The sequence below is a fragment of the Myotis davidii genome, unplaced genomic scaffold, assembly GCF_000327345.1.
Source record: "Myotis davidii unplaced genomic scaffold, ASM32734v1 scaffold147, whole genome shotgun sequence".
Classification (NCBI taxonomy): Eukaryota; Metazoa; Chordata; class Mammalia; order Chiroptera; family Vespertilionidae; genus Myotis; species Myotis davidii.
Window position 1 is genome coordinate 5420996 of NW_006383010.1, and position 19356 is coordinate 5440351.

Sequence of the window (19356 nt, forward strand, 5' to 3'; positions counted from 1 at the left end):
ACCCCAACACTAAAATCAAGGCTAAAGAGGGAAGGGCAGAATAGTAGAGAAGACTGGGAAGGGGCATCTCAGAGGGAGGACTCCCTGGTGACAAAATACAACCTTCTCATCTTCTCCGGGTTTGTACTTTATTAGTCATTTTTGGCAAGGTAAGAATGAGACCATTCCCTATTGAGTGAAGCTACACATTTCGCTCCAAATCTCTAACATCCCCTGGACAGATTGAAAACAAACATGACAAGAGACTGAATGAAGGAAAAGAGACCTTGCTCTAGTAGTGTGGGTTGTTGCTATCAGTTCTTTCTTCAGCAACTGTCCCAGGGCGATTGAGTTACATTAGATGTTGTGGGAATGAATTGTTATGCTGGCAGCAGCCTTATGTTAGAGAAACTCTTCCCTAGATCAAGGGTTGCAAAATTGAACAAGAAGAAAAATGCATCAAAAAAAAAAAAACCTTCCAGAATGTGGAGGCTTTATTATTTCCATTTTGAATGGTATTGCATCTTTGCCACAAATTTCAAGGTCACATGCTGAATTCTCAATGTTTGACCTGCTTCTGAGCTTCACAGAACAAAGACTCACCAAATCAGACTTTCCCAGGACATAAATTATGTCCAGGGAGTAAATCAGGCACCTCTGGAAGCGGCGCTGACTTTTTTAGGCCACCAGGACAACTATAACTGAATTACTGCTTCCGCAGAATAAGTAGACTCTTGTCTTGATCTGAAAGAGCTAATTCGGTTTCTTAAAGGGCCAAATCTAGTTTTGTTGTGTAGTTTTTCTTTTAATATACTGGAAGACTGGGTTCAACAGGATGTGCCAGGATGCTATACCCAGGGTTGCATAGGTACATGTCAGATCAAGGCTGGGCAGTCTGGTGGCCAGAGAATGTGATAAAGACTTACAATTGAGAGTCAGTGACTTTACTGATAGATATATTCCTGAAATACTACTCTTACCGCTCTCCCCATGCCCATTTACTCATCCATTAAACACAGTGGTCCTGGGTGGGACAAGAGGAAATGAGCAAGAAGGCAAGGGCCCCAAAGCTCCAGCCTTCAGACAGTGAAAACAGCAGGAGAACACTATAGCTCTATGGCCCGAGGGCTAGGAGATGTCTCTTTTCCTACCTGAGCCCTACCTTGATCACAGAAATGTTGTGTGGTTAATTTTCTGGTTAAATAAAGAATGTTAAGTACTATATATGTGCTCAACTAGTACTACAAAGGATTTGCATATGTTTATATTTAATTATTTAGTAAATTATTAAAGTTTTTAGGGAAAAAACTTAATTTCAGTAATAATTTTAAATTACTGAGCATCTTTAAACATAACAATAAAAAAAGAATATAAGAAAGCAACAGGATACAGTGATAATACAATTAAATTTTTGGATAAGAGTTACACATGTTGTGCTTAATGTATTCAAAAAATTATTTCAAGTGCTTTATATTTTAAAAGTTTTATTTGTTCCTTACATAGAAATACGTACTCTCAGAATAATAAAATTTGAAAGGATCTAGAGATTATTTAACCTGATCCATTATTTTGTGTCCATTGGCTTCATATAGTCCATTGTACTGTATCTGTAAATGTTTCTACTTTAAAAATATTTTAAGAGACCTTCATAATTCCATGACCTAATGACCTCCATGATAAATACTATAAAGTAAGATATTAAAACAGAAATCTCCCACTCCACCATTTAGAAACAGACTGGAGCCCTCCCTTTCTGACTATTTCTTATGTTTATCAAGATATCTGAACATTCAGAAAAAGAGGCGCATGTTTTTTATCATGTTCTACCTTTTGATTCAGAAAGTGCTTTTTCAATTTTTAATAAATTTTTAGAGTCATTCAAGATGAGCACAAATAGAGATTCTTCATTGTTTTAATAGTTGCATAGTACTTTATTGTATTACAGGCCATAATCTAGGTATTTATTTCTGTATTAATGAACGGCTAAATTCTTTCCTACTTTTCTCTATCACAAGCTAAACTAAAGTGAAGAATCTTACAAGTATATTTTTTAACCTTTTTCTGGGCTCTGGGTTAGATGTTGAGAGAGGAGATGCTAGATCAAAGACCTCCCGTTTTGCTCACAAAGGAACTGATGCCCCCAGGATGGGTCTATAGAGATTAGCTTGATATAAACCCAAGGGCTTCGTGCCCCAGAAATGGGGAAAGAAAAGTGAACAGAGGAAAGTGAGGAATTAGAAATCAAAGACTCATGTTTCACTCTGAGAGTTAGGAACCTGTTTGGGGTGATGTGTGTCACTATCAAAGCCTTGCTACAAAAGAGGGGTTTGGGACGGGGTCAAGAGGCTGATGGAATGGAAGACCCACCAGGGTGAAATCAGGGAGCCCTGGCCTACTGTTTGATGGCAGCCATTGAGGACAGAGGCGGGGGAGGAATTGCAATTCAGACCAGAACAGGAAGGAGAAGAGAATGTTACACGCGGCCAGGGGAGAAGAGCCCAGCCACACTGCAGCTTGTGAAGGCCAGACAAGAGCCTGCTCTGAGGCGGCTCAGTTATTGCTCTGCTTTGTCTCCAGACCTTCAGTGAGAACTGCTACACCCCAAACCTCTGTGGTAGCAATACCTTGGGGAACAAAGAGAGAGATGGTGCCAAGTTCCAGGAGTTGCTGGCAAAGGCAGCAGAGGTTGAGTGGGGGTTGAGAGGGAAGGTGAAGGCAACAGAAGAGAAGCAATCTTGTGCTTGGCTTGAATAAGAGACCAGCCTATCTTATTCAAAAGTTCTAGAGCAGTGGTCCACAAACTGCGGCTCGCGAGCCACATGCGGCTCTTTGGCCCCTTGAGTGTGGTTCTTCCACAAAAATACCATGTGCAGGCACGCGTGTACAGTGCGACTGAAACTTCATGGCTCATGCGCAGAAGTCGGTATTTTGTGGAAGAGCCACACTCAAGGGGCCAAAGAGCTGCATGTGGCTTGTGAGCCGCAGTTTGCCGACCACTGTTCTAGAGGAAGGTGTCCTGGAAGAGGGAGACAGAGTCCAGAACCTTCTGTTTTACTAAAAATGGTCTGCCCCTGAAGCAGACAGATGGGCCATAAATGTATAGCCCTGTAATCTTATATCTTTTTCATTTCAGCAAATGTCCCAGAAACACATTCACCACAAAATCCAATAGCAGCTTTAAGATGATTTTTAGTCACTCATTCCCTACCGCATAGATCTTAAAGTTTAATTACCCAATCTCTGTGCTAGTTCCAATTTGCTCCTGGTACTTCTCTCTCCTGCCAGACTCTCACCTGTGCTCAGCCCCCAGCTGCCATGCAGCCTGCCTCCTGCTGGCCTTGAGCCATGGCTCTCTTGCTGCTGTTGCTGACTGAGCTAGCCATTCTGCCAAATGCTCTGAGCCACAGCACATACCCATTTGGCATGGAGGGGGAGAAGTGAGGCACTTTTTCCCTTTATGAGATCCCTTTTTCTTGACTCACCTTCTTTTCCTTTCCTTCTCTCTTCTCTCTCTTCTTTCCTCCTCCTCCTCCTCTTCCTTCTCTTCTTCTCTCTCTCTCTCTCTCTCTCTCTCTCTCTCTCTCTCTCTCGTTTGATGCCCCATTGAAAACAAATTTTTCCTCCAATAGCTCTCTAGGCACATATTATTCAGAAAAATATTGCCCATCTGACTTTGAGGTGGTGAAAAGACAGAAAAAGAAACTAGTGTATTCTCTAGGGAAGCACATGTCCAAAACTAAGATTCTTGCAGTCAATCCTTCCATATGTCCTTGCTAACAAATATTGCAACACTAATTATACCGTTCCTGTTCAGCCAACGAACCCTGGAGAATATTAACTTCAACACTTTCCCACCTCCAAATAACGTCTGATTTTCAGATACTTGTCTTTACTAGAATTTGAGGTCAGGAAGAACAGCTCACTCTCTTGCTTGTCCTTTATACATTAAGAGTTCAGATTCAGGGAGCAGTACTGCATACCTCCTACTTTAGGATCACTATGCACTGTGAAGCAGGATATCTGGACTGCTCGCTGCGAGCAGTGCGATCCCGGACAATGACATGCTGCCAGGAAAATAAGAGTATTTGTGAAATGAGAGGATTTTGAGGGGCAAATGGCACACCAGAAAGTGGATAGATTCTCTCCACTTGAGCATCAGTTTCTTGGTCACATGTGAAGTCATACCCCCTCCGAGAATTAAATGCTCAGTGTGAGCAACATGAACAGTAAAATGACTGACCCATGAAGGGCGCTCAGGTCTGTGAATGCTTATTGCTTTGGCCTGTGAGGCTCTGGGATTTGTGACAGCTTGCCACATTCTCATCCTTCCCTCTTACCAGGATCTATTATATAGGGGGTCCAAAAAATGCATACACACCTTAACAGCTGATAACTCACTTAATTTTCACTCCTTTTCAGGTTTAACTGATTTGCAATAATGGGTGAAGCCAGACTAAGCTTTGAACAAAGAAATTTATCCTAAAGTGCCCCTAGACTTTTTTATGGGGATACATAAATGATAAAGTTTGCAGCACAAAACGGGCAGCAGTTGACGAATTGAGGGTGCACAAATACAGAACGGAAGGATTCTTGATGTTTACAATTCCATTGCTTCCCGTTATCAGCAGTGCCTGGACCAGAATGGCCATCAGTTTGAAAACAGGCATTGACAAAATAAAATATTCATTTCTATAGATTCTTTTAAATTTTAAAAATGAACTGTATGTTAATAAACATTGGCTTTATAATCGTTCAAAGTATGTATACATTTGGGGGGGGCACCCTGTATTATGACAAGTGAAAACATTCTCCCTCTAGGAACTAGGGTCTCTAGACCAACAGAGCCTAAAGCTGAGAGGGTATGCTGCATTTTGGAGGATGGAGCCCTATCCCCAGAAAGAATTATCTCTAAGCTGGCATCTCACAGTGTGTGATGCGACCAAAGAATCGATAATCATGTGCCCAGTGAGTCACATCTTTTGCTATAAAGTGGGCCCATTGGTCCAAGGCAATGTTATGCAGTATTCCGTGGTGATGAATCAAACCCTCTGTAAGTGCTCAGATAGTAGGGTTGGGCAGAATCTCTGTGGGCAGGAAACGCAAACTCATAACCCACACACGTGTGGCTTCCAGTAAAAATGAATTGCTGCCTTTTCCAGGGTGAAAGTAATCAACTTATTACTATTGATAAACTTACAGTGACACATCAATCACCAAAGTCCAGCGTTTACCTTAGCATGCACCCTTGGTGTTGTACATTCTATGGTTTTTGGATAAAAGTATAGTGACATGTATCCATCATTTTGGTAACACACAGAGTATTTTTATTTCCCTAGAAATCTTCTATGCACCGCCTATTATTCCCACTCCCCATCAACCCCTGACAACTAGTGATCTTTTCACTGTCTCTATAGTTTTTGCCTTTTTCAGAATGTCATAAACTTGAAATTACACAGCATGTCACCTTTTCAGATTGGATTTTTTTTTCACTTAGTAATATGTATTTAAGGTTTCTCTGTGTCTTTTCGTGGCCCAATAGCTCATTTATTTTTAGTACCAAATAATATTCTATTGTCTGGATGTACACAGTTAATTTATCCAGTCACCTACTGAAGGAATCTTAGTTGCTTCCAAGTTTTGGCAATTACGAACAAAGTTTCCACAAGTATTCACATATAGGTATTTGTGCAGGCATAAGTTTTCAACTCTTGGGTAAATACCACTAAGCATGATTGCTGGGTTGTATGGTAAGAGACTTGATTGTTGTCATTTGCTGATTACCAGGAAAGGAAGGAGGGTAAACTTTGGGGGAGGGAGGACTTTTTCTCATTACTGAGGCTTCTGCATGATCTTCAAGCAAAGTAGAGCCACTATATTCAAATAAGTGAAGATGCGCCATTTCTATAGCCCAGCAGATTTAAGGGAATTAGGATTTCAAAGTTCACAAATATATATACCCAGGTATCCCCAGCCCAAGTGTCAGGGCCCCACTCCCCCCCCCCCCCCCCACCCCCCCCGTTAGGCACTGACATTGGCTTAGGAGAACTTCCAGGATATGTGTTCAACCTTCTCTGAAGCTCCACTACCCCTTTGATTAAGTCGTGAACTTGATCCTCTTCTTTGTCTGCATTTAGGGAAATCCAAGAGATTAGGATTTCCCTAAATGCTACCAAAGAGGTCCTCTAATTTTCACATTCTGCCTTGTGTTGGTAATTAATCACCCTAGCCTGTCATCATTCCCTCTTTGATGAATCAGTGGTGCTCAGGAATAGCCATCAATTCCCAAGTTCCCATAATTACAATTCCCCTCGTATTTCCCGATACCATTCAGGATAACTCCTCCCACCAAAATCCCAATTCTCTTTACCACTAGTCAAAATCTCAACAGTTACACAAGTACAACAGGACATGGACTATATATATTCTATTTATATATAGCATTCAGCTAGCAAATAATTCTTTTATGAGAGTCTGTTTCCTGTGACAATTCCTGGTACCAAGTGTCTTCAACTGGGTTCCCTAAAAATAGGCTCTGAAATGGCATGTTGCATGCAAAAAAATATTTCAGGACTATTCTTGAAAGAGATACCTGTCAGGATATGAAAAAGGTAGGATTGACAGGAGCAGAAGCTGATCCATGAGAGGTTACAGGTGAATTTCAGCAGATTCTATGGTGAGCTCTAGAGCTGGGATGGCCATTATAGAATTGTCCCAAAATAGAGTAAGAAGGACAGGCCTATGGATCCCTCTAGAAGGCAAGCATTGATTGCAGGTATTCCCTTGGGAGGAGATGTGACCTTGGGGTAGACAGTGTCCTGCTGCGGAGGGCAATTCCCAGTGAGGAGAACAGCTTTGAGCCATCAGCATCTGTTTTCCCAGAAGCTGAGGTTGTATACATCAGCCTTGAGGAGGGGATGTTGGCAGAACTTTACAGTATACATGACACATATATTATTTTATCTACACTACAACCATGTGCAGCCTAGAGTTTCCATCCTGGTTGCTTTCCTTGCCTCCAGAAAGACTGTCTTTTTTTTCCCCCATGAGTTACAGAAAAGGAATTGACTCTCAGAGAAATTAAGCCCTTGCCTGAGGTCAAATGAGTTTGTGAGTGACAGAAACAGCAGGATCAGGCAGGCAAGTTGGGTAGATGACTTTGAATATCAAGGAAGTGGTGGGATCATAGTCATCCATGGAGGACCTGAGCTACGTACAATAAGTTTGTAGAAGAGCTTCAGCATTTCAAGTCCAAAAGTCTTGCAAAGTTCACAGTCATAGCAACAATGGAAAGTCTGTGGCACAATTTCTCTGACACCTGCAAGAGGGCTTCTGCTTGTTTTTAAGAAGTAGCAGCTAGGCCAAGCAACCCAACCCAACCTCCCAGAAGAGACCTACTGTCATTAAAGGGCCCCTGCTAGGCTCTGTCTTGAACTCAATGCTGCCTATCTTCTGAAAGTATTATGTTGCCTCATGGCCTATGGGGACAAATACCCAGAAATCTCCAGTCTCAGACCCCACCTTGTTTTCTTTTCATTTTCTCAGCCTTGGGCAGACATCATGGTCATTCTCAAAGTCAGTGACATCCGTCACAGTTCTTGCTCTAGGAAAATGTGTTTGCAACATTACTCTCTCCTTCACTGTTACCTGTGAGATGTTCTTGTGGAAAGATCCACCTATATTGCCACACCTGCTATCAGCTATTCCTTCAAAGCATATAAAAATGTAAATTAGTCTCGGAGTTTACCAGAGACCAACTTTCAGTGGCCAGACTCTCCTTCCAAATCACTGTGGTCAATTCACTTAGTTGGTGCTAATGAAGCTCTGGTTTTGTTACAGTCAATTAGCTTTGTGCTCTTCTCTCTAACTATAGGCCACACTCCCAAACCCAGGCAGCTTTGTCTCCCAGATGCAGACTGGGCTGTTGGGGAACAGACCACGCATGTAGATGGACCACAGGGGGAGATCACAGCCCAAAGGTTAACCTCCTGATAGCAGGCCAACTGTCGTAAATCTCCGTGGGGAAATAAAGTCATTGTGAGGGACTATGAGTGCTTAACAATTATTTGTGAAATTAATGGACAAACTTCTTCAATGGCGTAATTGTTCTCTGCCTTTCACATGTCTGCCCATGGCCTGTCTGTTTCTGTGAACTAAAAATTAATGCTGAGCAAAGCTTTCCCTCCACCTCATCCACTGGCAGAAAACATATCATGTCTCCGCACACCAGGGATACCCAGCGACCTGCTGGGGAGCGTGAGCTGGAGCAGTTCCTATGACAGCATGTGCCACTTTCCCTTAATAAAAATTACCAAACTGAAAACAGATGATAACCGCAGATGCTGAGGATCTGAAACATGTAAACAGTCTCCTTTACTTGGTGCAGTTTTTTTTTCCAATGGCTTGGTGTGTGTGTGTGTGTGTGTGTGTGTGTGTGTGCGTGTGTGTGTTGCCCTTGCGTTAATGACGACTGTAGGAGGCTGTTGGCCCAGTGCTATGCACAAGGCTGTAGCCTGAAGGAAAAGCTCCCTGGGGCACTGACCAGACTTGATTAAATGGCCGGGTGGTCTGCTCCAGAAGAATCCACTTCACACAGGGGGCCTCCTTTGATTGTTTCTACTTTGTCATCAGAGAGAAACGTGGGAATCTGGTCTATTTGCCTGAATCTTCCTCTGTTATAACAGTTCTCCCTGTCTTACACTCTGTTTCCCCTTTAGGCCACCCTATCAGTCAACAATATTTATTAAAACTTGGTTGTAGGCAGAACACCGCATTAGATTTCCTGAAATATAAAGAAATAAGCAACATAATCTCGGCCTTGGAGAAGCATATTCACTACTACAGGAGAAACCACATAAGCATGAAGCAACTTGACATTTCGTGAAAGCAATAGTATACCACAGTATAAAATGTCATTATAAACTGGAAAGCAATAAAGCAAAGGCAAAACACAATTAAGCAACATTCACGTAAACAGGCCTCTTAGAGAAGGAAAGTTCTGAAGAAATCATTGTTAACACCTCCATATATTGTGTCCCAAGTTGCAAATAATTCAAATTATCAGGTTCCTTTGACTCTGCCTTCAAGTTTTTGTTTTCCTACTTCACCTCTAATTTCATAACAAAATTTAGATAAATATGAAATTGAAATAGAAACAATAAAAGTCTGAGAAGAAAATGTGCAAAAAATATTTTGTAAAAAGGAGAGAGCACTTTTTGTTTTATGAAGCTAGTATTACCCTAGTATCAAAACTAGACAAAGATTTAAACCAGGTATTAAAAACAAACAAAACAACAACAACAACAAAAACTATAGACAACTAGTTCCCAAGAAATTGTATACCATGACCAAGTGGATTTATTTCAGACATGTAAGAAAGGCTTGCTAAAAATCTGAAAATCAATCAATGTGATCCACTATAGGCAAAAGAGTAAAACAAAATCATATGATCATATCTACTGACAGGAGAAAAAGCATTTGATAAAATTCAACACCCATTCATGCTAACAATTCCCAGAAAGCCAGGAATAGAAGAGAACTCCCTAAACATGATAAAGAACAGCTACAAAAACCTACAGTTAATATTATATTTAGTGAGAAAAAAATGAATCCTTTCCTCTTAAGAGCCAGTACAAGTAAGGATACCCACTCTTATTTAACATTAGAGGCCCGGTGCACGAAAATTCATGCACTGGGGGGCAGGGGGTATGAGTGGAGAGGGTCCCTCAGACCAGCCTGCACCCTCTCACAGTCCAGAAGCCCTCAGGGGCCTAAGCCTCCCTCTGTCTGGCCTCCCGCAGTATGGCCTCCCTCTGTGGGAGGTGACTGGGGGGCCGATCAGGGGACAGCGCCAGCTGGCGAGCAGCCGGTCCTGCCCCCCAATCGCCCCTCCACCACCGCCGGTTGCCACCTCCACACCCCCCCATCACTATCCCCTCCCTCTGCCCACTGGCACCCACCTTGGCTGGCCCGCTTGCTGGCCCTGCCCCCCCCCACCCCCAATGACCATTCCGCGATTTGGTCATTTTGCATATTAGGCTTTTATTGTATAGGATGGTACTAGAGGTTCTAACCACTGAATAAGGCAACAGAAGTAAGTAAATAGCACACAGATTTAAAAGGGAGAAATTAAGCTGTCCTTAACTGCAGATGACATGATTTTCTATGTACAAAGTCCCAAGAAATCTAAAATAAAAATCCTAAAACGAATAAAGACATAAGATCAACATATAAAAATTTTATTTCTATATGATAAAAATGAACTCATGGACACATATTAAAAATGCAATACCATTATGCCTACACAGAAAAAAATTAGATATTTAAGTATAAATTTAACAAAATATGTATAGAACTTGTGTGCTGAAAACTACACAAAGCCACCTGGCCAGCATGGCTCAGTGGTTGAGCATCGACCTATGAACCAGGACGTCACGGTTCGATTCCCCATCAGGGCACATGCTGGGTTGTGGTATTAGTCCCCAGTGTGGGGCGTGCAGGAGGTAGTGGATCAATGATTCTCTCTCATCATTGGTGTTTCTATCTCTCTTCCCCTCTCCCTTCCTCTCTGAAATCAATAAAAATATATTAAAACAAAAAAGAAAGAAAGCTACACAAAGCCAGTGGAAGAAACCAAATAAAGAGAAAGATGTTCACGGATTAGAAGACTCAATGTAGTACAGAAGCTAAGTCTTTCCCAAATTAACCCAAAGGGTTAATATAGTTTGATCAAAAGCCCAGCAAGATTTCTTTTTACATTTTATTGATTTTTTACAGAGAGAAAGGGAGAGGGATAGAGAGTTAGAAACATCGATGAGAGAGAAACATCGATCAGCTGCCTCCTGCACACACCCTCCTGGGTATGTGCCTGCAACCAAGGTACATGCCCTTGGCCGGAATCAAACTTGGGACCCTTGAGTCCACAGGCCGACACTCTATCCACTGAGCCAAACCGGTTAGGGCCCAGCAAGATTTTTTTTAAAAATAGACAAGATTATTGTAACATCTATATGGAAAGGCAAAGTGACTTAGATTAGCTAAAAACATTTTGAGAAAAATAAGTGTCAGGAGTCAATCTACTCAATTTGAACATGACTATGTAGCTAATCAAGAAAGGGTGGCCTTGGTGGAGTAATAGACAAATAGATCAATGGAACAGAATAGACAACCTAGAAATAGACCCACACAAATACGTCCAACTAATCTTACAAAGATGCAAAAGTAATCCAATGGAGGAAGAAATGCTTTTTTAATAAATGATGCTGGAGCAACTGCACATCCACAGGCAAAGCATGAACCTCAACCCAAACCTCACACCACACACACACACACACACACACACGCACGCACACACACAATGTACTCAAAATGGGTCCCAGGCAAATTTAAAACATAAAACTTTTATTTAAAACATAAGAGAAAATGTCTGGTATCTATAACCTCATAAAGATTCATTAAAGTTGACACCAAAAAGAAGATCCTTAAAAGTAAAAACTGAACTTCATCTAAATTAAAAACTTTTTCTCTGAAATACCCTGTGAAGAAGTTGAAAATATAAGTTAAGGGTGAAAAGATTTGCAACCCAATATCAGATAAAGTTCTAGTATGTAAAATAAAGCGCTCTTAAAGCTCAACATTTTTTTTTAAAAAGGTCCAATTAGAAAATGGACAAAGGACTAAGACAGATGTTTTATCAAAAGAAGATAAACGGCAAATAAGCACATGAGAATAAGTTCAATATTCAGTGAGACACAGAATCCATGGAAGATAAATTTGACCTCATAAAATAATATATATGTAGTATATGCACGACAAGCATTATTTAGGCATAGAATAGCAAACAAATGAAAACCCGGAGGGGGTGGGGGGGCCTGGCCAGTATACTCAGTGGTTAGAGCATCAGCCCACACACTGAAGCCATGGATGGGCACGTACTTGGGCTGCAGGTTCAATCTCCAGCTGGTTGGGGCAGCTGGTCTGGCTGTATGTGGGAGGCAACCAATCCATGTGTCTCTCTCACACTGATGTTTTTCTCTCTCTCCACTTCCCTCCCTTCCACTCTTTCTAAAAATCAATGGAAAAAAATATGCTTGGGTGAGGATTAAGACAAAACACACAAAAAAACCTGGGGGGAAATTTTGGTAAGGTGTGTGAATTACAAAGTAAGCCCACCAAATGTAAATTTCCTTTCATTCCTTACTATAAGAATTCCAATTTTGATTGAGGCAGCCATGTGGTTCTCCAACATCCTTTTATCTAGGGGTGAGTATAAGATATAGTCAAGCCAATAAAACATAAGCAAAGGCTCTTGGAAAACCCCCCATAAAACGACAAAGTGTGGCAGAAAAAGTCCTTCTACTTTCTTCCGGCCTGGACTTTCTTCAGTGCCTAAAGGAGCGTGGCCATCTTGTGATATGAGGATAAAAGCCATTTGCTGAGATATGAAAAGATCTCACCAGTATTTCCCTCAGTCTGCAGACAAGAAGGGAACCACCTAAGAAGCTATTTCGGTAATTCAGTTGGGGTTACCTCAGATCTGAGAAGGAGAGGAAAATTATCCATAAAACACGGTGACGTGCCATCACCAGACAAAAAGCCATTCCAATTATACAGTGAGTGGAAGTAGAATAGGCTCTTTTCAAAGGTGGAACAGAGCCGTGTGAGAGCCAAGTATGTGTTTATCTAGAACATTAAAGCCTCAATTCTGACTCATCCTTGACAGCCTGGGCAAGCAATCTGATTCACAAACATTTGACCTGTTTCCTTCTTGACTTAACATAATTTATATATTTCTATATTCTATTACATATCAGCATAATCTACACACAATGGCAAGATTTAAAAGATAATATAGGTTATTTAGACAAAGATTTCAAGAAACACAGAAATGATTATTTCATTGTTCTCAATCATTGCTTAGTCTTTCCTGTTTTGGGCTGCCAACTTAAAATACTACTTTAATTCCCAATACGTTTCCCTTAGCTTGCCTAAAGCTGGTCAGGTCTCTACCAATCTCAAGAACCCTGAGCATATTTCCCAGGTACTGAAACCTCTGCGCTTTTGTTCTGCTGGGGTTTTAATGGCCCAGAAAAATATAACTATATATGTATTTTTTTCTGTGTATTCCAAGAAAAGCCTGATGCCTTTCCTATACAATAAGCCCCCATCCAAACAATCAGCTTTTCTTCAATTTTCTCTTGTATAGTCAGTGGCCCCAAAAGGAAGAACATAACTAGTCTTATTTAGTGTTTGCCAGGTGACCCACCTTTGCCAGCCCTTTTCCCTCAGGGCATACATCCTTCCGTTCCCTGCCCCTCTAGCACTCTGAGCTCTGATCCCCAGAAAAGCGCCCTGGTGACCTAGAATACTCATTCAGTGTCTCCCTGGGCAGTGCAGCTCATCATGTGCAAGTTAAACAGACTTGCTGTTTCCAAAATCCTAGCCAATATTCGAACTTTGATTGTGTTTTAGTCAACCAGAATGTAACTTTTTAAATGGAAATAGAAAAAATAGATTTTAATCTGGAAAGAAATTCGATATAATCTATACTTTTAAGAGAAAACTAGCCTGGTTAGGTCACTCGAAGTTTGCAATAGGGTCAAAAGGAAATTTTTTCTCTACACTGTTTTCTGTTGGAAGGTACTAAGCACTTTATATTTCCAATGAGTATCTTCACTTTGGAATCCGAATAGAAATGCCAGGCATGGCTTTGCAAGGCAATAGCAAATCTCTTTTCATGTCAGTTGAATCCCAAAGGACAACTTTTAGATTTTGAAAACTATACTAAGTATATTTTTGATTTTTCAATTTATTTTATTAATATCATAATATTAACTTCTTTTAACTATATGCTTTAACAAGTATGTCATTTTTATTGTAAATGAAACCAAAGCTGTTTATATAGTCAAATATATATATATATATAACTTTGGGATCTAAGATAATCTATAGGAAAACATGATTTACATTGAAAATTTTTATTTTGTAGTCAACTCTTCAGGAAGCTGGAAGAGTCAAAGAGAGAAATACCTGTAGATAAAAACAAATCTATGGCATTAGTGTGAACTATTGATTTAAAAAACAACAACAACAACAAAACACTATACAAGTGGAGGATTTGCGGCCAACTCAAAGAACTAGATACAAATAATATAGTTCATGATCCCTTAGCTAAAATCCAGGTGGCAGTATATATTTCAAAGTTCAGAATTTGGAGATTTTACAAAGGTAATACAGCACATCTGCTGCTTATTATATAACAAGCCAGCAGAGTCTGGCACTGTTCCCTTGAATCAAACACATTAATATTTCTGCAATGAAAAGTACGAACATTCACATTAAATGAAGTAAGCAAGGCTATAAATAGACTCACATCAGTTTTAGGCAGGTTTTCTACCAAATTTGTTCAAGTCAGCTCAAGTTTTGCCATCAAATAGAGTAGGAAAAAAACTAGTGTTCTAAGCTTTTTGTATGTCAGAATTGTGTCTAAGGGATTATGAACCTAATATATTGCCATTGAAATAATTTTGTCTTGGGGCTCTACATCTCATTACTTTACTAAGCAATTCTATATTTTAGCATCTCTGAGTTTCTGAATAGGGCTCTTTGGGGTATCTGATTTTGTTTGCTTGACTGGGGGTTCTTTGGTAAGAGATTACTATAGACTTCACTTTAAACAGTCAACGTGGTAGACAAATCAAATTATACTTTCCATGTGCTTATGAGGCTGGCTGTGTAAAGTAACCTTGTCAAAGAAATGATCGTTCCAGAATTGATGTTTTGTAAGTAGAGATTTTCACATATCAGAATTTCTTAGAATGGGCCTATTTGTATGGTGAAATCAGCAAAAGGCAGACCAAAGTCTATAGGCTATAACACTAAGAAGTAACTATAATGCAGGCATGGTTTATCAACTCCCTCTGTGTTTAGAGGGGAGAAGCAAGCGCACACACACACCCCGCTGGTCTCGAGTTCTCAGATTGTAACTACTGTAATTATTGTTACCTCTCATGGGAGCTCTGACTCTTCTAACTTCAGTTTTTTAATTCCCTTTTTTTCGCTAGGGTTGTGGTAACATGCACCTCACTTTATTTGTGTTAGCATTATATTAATAGTTTATTAAATCACTTTGGATATGCATTATAAATATTTCATATTTTGGTATTTAAAAAACAATGTTTCAAATAGAATGAGTCAGAGCTTGAATGCCAGCATGAGCTAAAAATATGAATCCAAGGAGTTTCTTATCTTCTAGAGTAAAGGTTGCTAAAACTTGAGGAACCCGACCTTCTTTCACTAGAAAAAGCTCAGAAATAATTCCTTATCATGTATAAGACTTGTAGATTTTGGAAAATTATCTCACATATAAAAATTTCCAATGATGTCATCACCACCAGAGAGACTGACTTTTATGTAATGACAGCAAGCACAGTTAGGGTTAGAAGAGAACCTGGCACTAATCCCCCATTGCACAAGAGAACTACAGACTAGGGAGGGCGGAGAACTTTCACAGCACCTTCCCAAAGGTGAGTTCAGGTAATTAGACTATTTCGGGAAACCCTCTCAATTTAAAGCCTCAGAGGTGGGTTGAAATTTGCTCTAGGAGACTCACTGTTGGAGAAAATGGTGGAATGCATAGCAGTGAATACCATGCACTCACTAATTGCAGTCACTTTCTGAAAAATAAAATGCTGGTTTTATATGCTTTCTTGAAATCTACAGGTATTTCTCTCTTTGACTCTCAGCTTCCTGAAGGGTTGAACATCACAATATGAACTGAAGGATATGACTTGCTGTTTTCCAAGATGTTACCACAAGATTGTATTCTATGGGACAGGAAGCACTAGAATAATTCACTTAAGCTTTCTAACGCGATCTGTCAAATAGGAACAAACTTTGCAACGGGTTTAAGATGATCATGATGTCCCCATTAAGAGTTCACTGGGCTTTGAAATGCCAGGAACTTGACATATTCTGCATCCTTTTGCCATGTTCCATTCCCAAATTAAGCTTCATATTGACTGCCAGAATATACTACCATTAATAGGCATTTTCCCTTGCCTGTCGACAGAGAAACCAGTCTTAGCAGTGACTACATGCGGGGAGAAGGGGCAATACCTTCTAGGTTAAAACAGCACTCCTAAAAATATCTCACCATTTTAAGTAAAGAATTCTATTATTGCTTCTTTAAAAGTTTTATTGTGATATAATTTGCAATGTACAGAAAAGCTATACGAATAGGTAGGACAAGGAGCATACATGCATTCTTATCCAGATATGCTAATTATTTAAATTGTTAATACTTTTTCCTCCTCTCTCTCTCTCTCTCTCTCTTCCTTTCCCTCTCCCTTTCTCTCTCTCCTTCAATATATATTTCCTAAGAGCAAGAACATGCTCTTACATAATTATAAACACATACCAAAATCAGCAAATTTAACATTAATACCATGCATTCACTAATTGTAGTCACTTTTTGAAAAATGCTGCTTTTATATGTTTTCTTGAAGTCTATGGATTTGTAAATGATGATGGTTTTTAAATGTGATGTTTCAGTTGATTGGTCCTCAAAGTAAGCCAGTCACTTTTTAAACAGCATGCCTAAAAAGTTACAATTTAAGTAGGATCTAGACATTGGTGCATGTGTAGGCTCATACATTACTGGGCACTCTAAGAATGCCTATTGATCCTGGTTCAACCTGGTTCAACTATAGCTAATATCAACGAATGTACCCCCATAATAGAAGAATTGTACAATAATATGTGAAGCCTTATTAATCCCCTGGAGATTTATTGGCATAATTACATGCTTGGCTTTCTGCTCACATTTTTAAAAGTAGGCAAAATTTAAAAAGTTGAAAGGACATGAAGAGACTGACATGTTGGGGAGAGCTCAGTACCACCCAAGAGATAATTTTCAATTTAGAAACTCAACAACTTTCTCTCACAAATTCTAGCCTTCATTGACTTCAAATTTCAGTTCCCCACTACTGTGACTTTGAATTTGAAATTATGCAGTTAGCTGAGTGAACTGTTTATCAAATAGTTTACCCTTAAAGTAGGCATCAGTCTTACAATCTCTTTTGCAGAAACTAACCTATCCAGCTGGTAAAGTAAAGGGGAAAGGGTGAGAGTAATATTTATTGAGCTATTATTATTGTTATTATTAGTATTATTATTATTTTAATCCCCAGGGAGATTAGGTGAGATGGCATAACAGGAATCTAAACCCAATATCAGTCCCCCAAAACCTGTGCTCTATCCTTATTTAGGAAATAAGAATATTAGTCTCAACTTCAGAACAATGTCATGAGGATTTAATTTAAAAAAAGAGAGAGAGAAATGTTTTTTTTTTAAAGCTCCTTGTAAACCATAAAGGGTTATGCCCACATAGAGCAGAGCACATGGTCTCCTAAGAAATATTTTACTTGTAAGTTTATAACTTTTAAGATGTCCAAACTCAACATTAGCTCCAGGATATATTTGGTTGCTTCTGGGGGTTCCCAAATAGAGTCCTTCAAAATACACGGGAACATTTTTAAAATTTCACTTCCTGCTCCCTTCACCCTTACCTCCATCTCCAAGCAGCTGCCCTGTCCTGAACCACATCTGAATTCTCTTTCCCCAGAACTGCCCGGTTCAATAGAGAAGGAGCCGCGGCACATCAATTGCTCCACACAGCCAGCTGAGCACATAGCACGAGACATCCAGGAAGTACTTTTCAAGACACTTGATTGCATTAAAATCATCACCCTTCTGTTTCCCTATAAATTGAATTTCCTACACGAGCAGCAAGCAAGCTGCCATAAAATTTCTGACTCCATCTGGCAAACTCAGCGTATGGAGGGGTTTCCACACCCAAGTGAAGGGTATTGTCAGGTTTGAACCTTCCCCAGAGAAACTGGGACACCAAACACAATTGGAGACAGGAGCAGCACAGGCCGGCCTGTGGTGTTCATTCTAAATGGATGGCACGTGAACTTCAAAGAGCATGTATGCACTGCAAAAAAGAATTCAAGTCAGGGGTAGCTGGAACTGAAGGACAAACATTTCCATTTGCTAGGTGGGGAGCACACCGATTGCAGCAAGCCCCCCTCATCAAAATCAAGGCCTGGAGTAAAGAGTGCAGTGAACGCACAGAGCTCATTATTGTGCTTCCTAGTAAAGTGAACAAAAAGCATATTTCTGAAATGATGTTTATTACCATATCGTGTATTCTCTTAATGGGAAGCAAATTTAGGACTTTGGAAGCTTTTGATGGTATTGAGGATTGAGGGGCTAACAGGGAGAGAAGATTTCCTTCTCTCTCTCTCTCTCTCTCTCTCTCTCTCTCTCTCCTTCCTTACTTCATTCCTTCCTTCTTTCCTTCCTTCCTTCCTTCCTTCTTTCCTTTCTCCCTTCCTTCCTCCCTTCTATAATTTTACAACAATTTTAATACTGCATTTTTGACTGGGCTATTTAACTGATTCAATGTGTAGGCCTCAGGTACATCAAGTATTTAAAAAGACTACCGTTTATGCAAAGATGAGGAATTTTTACTTTGCCCAAATAACTAAATCACTAGTGTCTCCAAAGCATTGTCCTCAAGAGGAATTGTGTTACCATCTTAACAGAAAGAATGAGGAATTTTACTTGTTCTTAGAACTTCCCTAAATTCACTGAACACTGAGTTTGCAGACTCACGTAGCAAGCTCACTGAAACACAGGATCATCACTGAGTAAAACATAGCACCTTATTTCTCATCCCATTCAATACATAGCGATATTCTGGCACAGCAATTGGCCAGATTCTCATCACTAAACAAAAGCAAACTGCTTAGAGAATGCAACAAAGATTCATCAACCCAAGCCAAAAATGGACACATACAGAGTCTAATAATGTCACAGCACACAGCAGAAGAGTGGTCACGTGACAGGTGTGATAGCCAAATGGTGCTGGGCTGCCTTGGGAAACAGCACAAACCCTCTGAAATGATGGCTGGCATGTGTGAAGAGAGGAAAGGGCTCCTGGCCCCATTACTGATGCTATGACGCCACAGGCTCAACATAGGCAGAAGTGGCTGCCCCAGGAGTCCCGAAAATGTTATTTAAGGCACAAAATGTCAATTATATCTCAATAAAGCTAGACAAAATTAATTTTAAAAAGAAATAAGGCAGTGATGGGAGTAAAGAGATACACCAAATAACTTGTATGAGTATATGCATAACCCATAGGCACAGACAATAGGGTGGTGAAGGCCTGGGTTGGGGGGTGGGGGCAGGCTAGAAGGGGTCAATGGGAGAAAAGAGGGGACACTGTTTTCAACAATAAAGATTTTTAAAAATAATAATTAAAATAAATAAGAAATGCTAGTCCACCACACACACACACACACACACACACAC